The 5,874-nt window shown below is 45.2% G+C and overlaps 1 long non-coding RNA gene across 1 annotated transcript; it reads right to left on the bottom strand.

Moving 5' to 3' along the window:
* Positions 1 to 891: 891 nt before the first annotated feature.
* Positions 892 to 2,261, bottom strand: LOC146394586 (uncharacterized). Its single transcript, XR_014835507.1, has 2 exons — positions 2,132 to 2,261; positions 892 to 1,342 (listed from the first exon to the last, which is right to left on the bottom strand). It is a non-coding gene; the product is annotated as an uncharacterized LOC146394586 (long non-coding RNA).
* Between the last annotated feature and the right edge of the window lie 3,613 nt (positions 2,262 to 5,874).

Here is a 5,874-nt window from a genome sequence, read left to right as displayed (position 1 = left end):
GGGAAAAGTAAATTGAATCTCCTACCTAGGAGCCCCAGCAAAAATGAGGCCTAAAGGCAAAGAGGCAATTGTGGCTTATATGCCATCCTGAGCTAAGGAATGGGATAGGGGCTTAAAGGGATTTCAAAGGGGAGGAGGGCAGTTCACAGGATGATAAGAAGAGCAGATGTTTGTGCTGCCAGGCGGGTAAGTCTTTCAGATAAAAACTTCGCTCTGATAATAGCTCTCTTTCTGGACCAGATCTCCTATCTAAATCCTTTTAGGCAGTTAAGAGAGAGGCAAAAGTCTTTCTCCACATGGTGGCACATTGGGGGGTGGCATATTCTGCTCCCCTTCAATGTAATGTAATATTATTCAGGCATGAGAAAGAAAGAAATCCTGCCTATTTGCACCAACATGCATAGACCTTGAGGACATTATAAGTGATATAAGTCAGACAGAGAAACACAAGTATTTGTCTAAATTCATTTATATGTGGACTCAAAAAAGTCAAACTTGGGAGTTCCTGTCGTGGCTCAGTGGTTAACGAATCTGACTAGGAACCATGAGGTTGCGGGTCTATCCCTGACCTTGCTCAGTGGGTTAAGGATCCAGCATTGCCATGAACTGTGGTGTAGATTGCAGACTCGTCTTGGATCCCACATTGCTGTGGCTGTGGTGTAGGCTGGCTACCACAGCTCCAATTAGACCCCTAGCCTGGGAACCTCCATATGCTGCAGGAGTGGCCCTAAAATAGGCAAGAAAAAAAAAAGTCAAACTTGCAGAAACAGAGAGGTGAATAATGGTTACCAGGAACTTGGGGTGGGAGACTTGGGAAGAAGTTGGTCAAAGTGTACAAAGTTGCAATTAGAAGATAAATATATTCTTGAGATCTAACATACAGCACAGTGATTGTAGTCAAATTTTTATTTTATTCATTTTTTCCTTTTTTTATTACTCAATGCATTTATCACATCAATAGTTGTATAATGATCATAACAATCTGATTTCACAGAATTTCCATCCCACAACCCAAGCACATCTCCCCACCCCCCAAACTGTCTTCTCTGGAAACCATAAGTTTTTCAAAGTATGTGAGTCAGCATCTGTTTTGCAAAGTTCATTCTGTCCTTTTTTCAGATTCCACATGTCAGTGAAAGCATTTGATGTTGGTGTCTCACTGTATGGCTGACTTCACTTAGCACGATCATTTCTAGGTCCATCCATGTTGCTAAAAATGCTGGTATTTCATTCCTTTTAATGGCTGCGTAATATTCCATTGTGGATATGGACCGCATCTTCTTGATCCATTCCTCTGTCAATGGACATTGAGGTTGTTTCCAGACTTCAACTTTTTAAATTGCTAAATGTTCTCAGTACAAAAAAGAAACGATAATTATGTGATGGAAGAGAGGACACATCATAGCATAGACAGTTCATAGCATAGAACTGGCGCTATGGGGATCATAATGTTATCTATAAATGAACCAAATCAATGCATTGTACACCTTAACCGTCCACACTGATATATGTCAGTCGTCTCATTTTTCTTAAATGACTCAATGGGTGTTCATAAATACCCCTCAAATCCTGTAAAACCTAAGGTTTCTGTGGCAATTCTATAGTAGAAGAAAATATAAAGATTCCCTTCTTTTGTTTTTTTTTAGAGCTGCACCCTCACCATATGGAGGTTCCCAGGCTAGGGGTCTAATCAGAGCTGCAGCCACCAGCCTACACCACAGCCACAACAACATCAGATCATCAGATCCGAGCCATGTCTGTGACCTACACCACAGCTCACAGCAACGCCAGATTCTCAACCCACTGAGCGAGGCCTCTTGGTTCCTAGTTGGGTTCCTTTCCACCACGCCACAACGGAAACTCCAAGATTACTTTTTAATTTAAAAAAATCTTAATGTAAAAAGAAAAGAAGATTCTTGGCTGTGATGGGGATCAGGACATGCAACCCCAAAATAGGGGACCTTGGCATATTGAATATTTTAGCTGATGGAATTTGAGAACAAACAGTGGAAGCCCCTTCTACGCTAAACCATTTGTTGTGACGAGTTTTCCCAGCTCTCTTATCTTCTCTGTCTCCCCCTCCCTCCTTGCCCCCCACCATGCCTATCTGGGTCCCCACTCCCCTTCTCACCTTATTAGCGCCCCCTAGGGGCCCCTCCTCTGTAACTTGGCCCCTTCGTTCCAGCAGGTGGTTCATGAAACTCTGGCCACGCCTTTGGACTCACCAGAGCAAAACTGCAGCCATTAAAATGAAGAAAAAGAGTGTGCAGAGGAGAAAACTGTCCTGAGGGGAAAATTGAAAAGGACTACAGAGTTATTTTAAAAATCAAAGCCAACACAGAAAGATAAAATATATCACATTTCTCATCTTCTTTTTTTACCCATGTCCCCCTTCCCCATACCGTTCAAGGCTATGGAAAGTTTTCCAAAAATCTCATAATGAACAACTTCAGAGAAGATCCGGCTCAGTGAAAAAGCTCTGTAGCCACAGGAACTAGAAGCAGCTAGCATCAGCTGACAGATACCCTAAAGCCATCAGGATGAAATATGCACACATCGGAACTCCATGCATTAAGCATTTAGAGACTCTGTACAAATTACTAAGTAAAAAATAAATAAGCTACAAACTAATATTGTGAAGCACAGGAAACATAGCCAATGTTTTTATAACTTTAAAGGGAGTATAATCTACAGAAATTGTGAATCCCTATGTTTTACGCCTGAACCTAATATAATGTTGGAAATACTATACCTCGATGTTTTAAAAAACAGATTTAGAGAATCTGAAATCAGACTTTCTCTTTCACCCTGAAAACAACATTATTGGGTCTCCGGCTCATTGTATTGTAAACCCAACGAAAAGGGTTAACCTTTTGTGACTTCCTTACCGTCCCTGCATTGCTACTCTGTGACTTCCCTGCTTTCCACCCGTCCGTGCACCTTGCCAGCATCCTGGTAGAGAAATATTTGTGTTTCAATGGGAAACTCTGCATCCTCTCCTAACAGGCCCACCCAGGGTTATCCTTAAGTGATTCTAGCCCTGTTCATTGTCTTTGAGCTACTTTGCAATTCTTTGCGAGCTGCGAGTAGCTGATAGATATGTAAATTTCATCCTGGTTGGTAGCAATTTGAATTCGCTTCCTCCCTCCAGAATGGAAAAGCCATCTTTGTGGACATTTGCAATTCATCCAACAGTCTGTGCTGGCTTGCCTTTTCCTTTGAACCGATCATAACATCTGCCAGGTTCTGTCCTATCACGCAAGTGACAAAGACTCTCTCCTTGACCAACCTCTGGTCAGGCTTCCCTGAGCCCTCTTCTCAGTTAGGCCTTGATGTTGGCCCCCCAATTCTTGAAGGGCCTGCCCTTGCCATAAGAATCCTGCTAGGGCAGTTTAGGGAGAACCCTCCCCCCCACAAACACCCTTGACATCCCATGGCCCTGGCCTGCCTCCAGCAAGAATCCTGTTAGGTCGGTTTAGCAAGAATCCCCTTGATGTTTCCTCTGGGTAATCTTCCATCCACTGACACGGCACCCCCTCGCCCCCCGCCCCCCATGCTGCTCCCAAGCTAAAAATCCACAGCTGTCTTTGATGTATTCGCAGTTGAGCCCAGATCTACACTGCGGTCTCTTTTCCCCTCATGCAGGCGTTCCTGAGTAAAGTGTTTTTACTGCTTTAAGCACTGTCAGGCTCTGGGACGCTTTAATAGGAGTCAGATTAATGCTTTAGCATGTATTTATTTTCATATCTGCACGGGAGTCAGGATTTTCCCTTTCCTGACATCACCAAAGCTTATCGGTCACTTCTTCAAAGGAAAATTCATTCCATTCGTATCTCTTCCAGAAAATCTTGATGCTGTGATCCTTCAGTGGTGAGCCATGGCATATGTGATGAATGCGTGCTATGTTGCTTTGTTCTTCGGAGGATTTACTATCCCACATGAGACTGAGGTCCCAAGAATCCAGAGAGTCATGTGTTCCTTTGATATTCCCAGACAAGGACCTTGCACAAGACTCTGGTGGAATTTATATCCGCAGAGATGGCCTCCTGGCAAGTCGGTGTGACAGCCACCTCCACAAAGGCTGGAGGCAGGAATCATCCAGCCAAGGCCATGAAGGCCAGAAACAGCCATTCACACGGCCCATGGTTTACAGCTGAACTCTTCCATTGCCCCGGGCCCTCTTTCAGACCGAGAATTCGTTCCCCCACACAATACTTACAAACAAGCTTGTTTGTCAAATTCTTTCCTATAGCAGATGAGAAGCAGTGACTTCAACGGGGGCTCTTAGAAACAAGCATGAGGATAGAAGGGCAAGGGACAGCTGTATGTAACTGAGGGAAAAGATTTTTAAAAGAAGTAAATCAAAGAAAATGAACAACGATATCACTGGCCAGTGTTTTCTTTTTTTCTTTTTCTTTTTGGTCTTTTTTTTTTTTTTGCCTTTTCTAGGGCCGTACCCATGGCATACGGAGATTCCCAGGCTAGGGGTCTCATCAGAGCTATAGCCTCTGACCCACACCAGAGACACGGCCACGTGGGATCCAAGCCTCGTCTTCGACCTACACCACAGCTCAATGCAACACTGGATCCTTAACCCACTGAGCGAGGCCAGGGATCGAACCCGAAACCTCATGGTTCCTAGTCGGATTCGTTAACCGCTGTGCCACAACGGGAACTCCACTGGCCAGTTTTTTTAAAATAGAAGTCTCTAGAATAGAGTTTGGAACTGGGAGTTCCCATCATGGTGCAGTGGTTAATGAATCCAACTAGGAAACATGAGGCTGCAGGTTTGATCCCTGGCCTCGCTCAGTGGGTCAAGGATTGGGCTTTGCCGTGAGCTGTGGGGCGGGTCGCAGACATGGCTCGGATCCCGTGTTGCTGTGGTTGTGGTGTAGGCTGGCGGCTACAGCTCCGATTAGACCCCTAGCCTGGGAACCTCTGTAAGCCGCGGGAACGGCTCCAGAAAAGGCAAAAAGACAAAAAAAAAAAGACAGGGGGCCAAATTGTGCCTTATCTGACATTATCATAACCCAGAAAAAGATATAAAGAACCTGGAGTTCCCGTCGTGGCACAGTGGTTGACGAATCCGACTAGGAACCATGAGGTTGCGGGTTCGGTCCCTGCCCTTGCTCAGTGGGTTGACGATCCAGTGTTGCCGTGAGCTGTGGTGTAGGTTGCAGACGCGGCTCAGATCCCGAGTTGCTGTGGCTCTGGCGTAGGCCGGTGGCTACAGCTCTGATTCAGCCCCTAGCCTGGGAACCTCCATATGCCGCGGAAGCGGCCCAAGAGATAGCAACAACAAAAGGCAAAAAAAAAAAAAAAGATATAAAGAACCTATGCCTCAAAAACCATTTGAACATTTCCAAATGGATTTCATTGGGTTGCCCAATACACAATTTTTTTTTTTTTCTGTCTTTTTAGGGCCACACCTGTGGCATAGGTAAGCTCCCAGGCCAGGGGTCCAATCAGAGCTGCAGCCAGCAGCCGACTACACAGCCACAGCCGTGCAGGATCCAAGCCACGTCTGCAACCTACACCACAGCTCACAGCAATGCCAGATTCCTCAACCCACTGAGCGAGGCCAGGGATTGAACCCGTGTCCTCATGAATACCAGTCGGGCTCGTCACTGCTGAGCCACAACAGGAATTCCCCAATTCACAAATTTGTGAATAATACTGAAGAGAACTAAATGCCAAAACGTGCCCCTTTGACATAAGGATTGTTTTAAACTGAAGGCAACTACAAATCAACTGATGCAAAAAGAAGCCTTCTCAGAGCTTCCTTTATCTACCTGAAAGCAGATCTCTGGGAGATCCTGCTGTGTTTCAGCAGCTTAAGGACCTGACATTGTCTCTGTGAGGATACGGGTTTGA

Source organism: Sus scrofa, chromosome X (assembly GCF_054392235.1).
Source record: "Sus scrofa isolate SSC_HxYL_T2T_F1_AM1 chromosome X, Sscrofa_HxYL_maternal_Yorkshire_Landrace_v2.0, whole genome shotgun sequence".
Taxonomy (NCBI): Eukaryota; Metazoa; Chordata; class Mammalia; order Artiodactyla; family Suidae; genus Sus; species Sus scrofa.
This window is presented reverse-complemented; position numbering and strand designations above follow the sequence as displayed.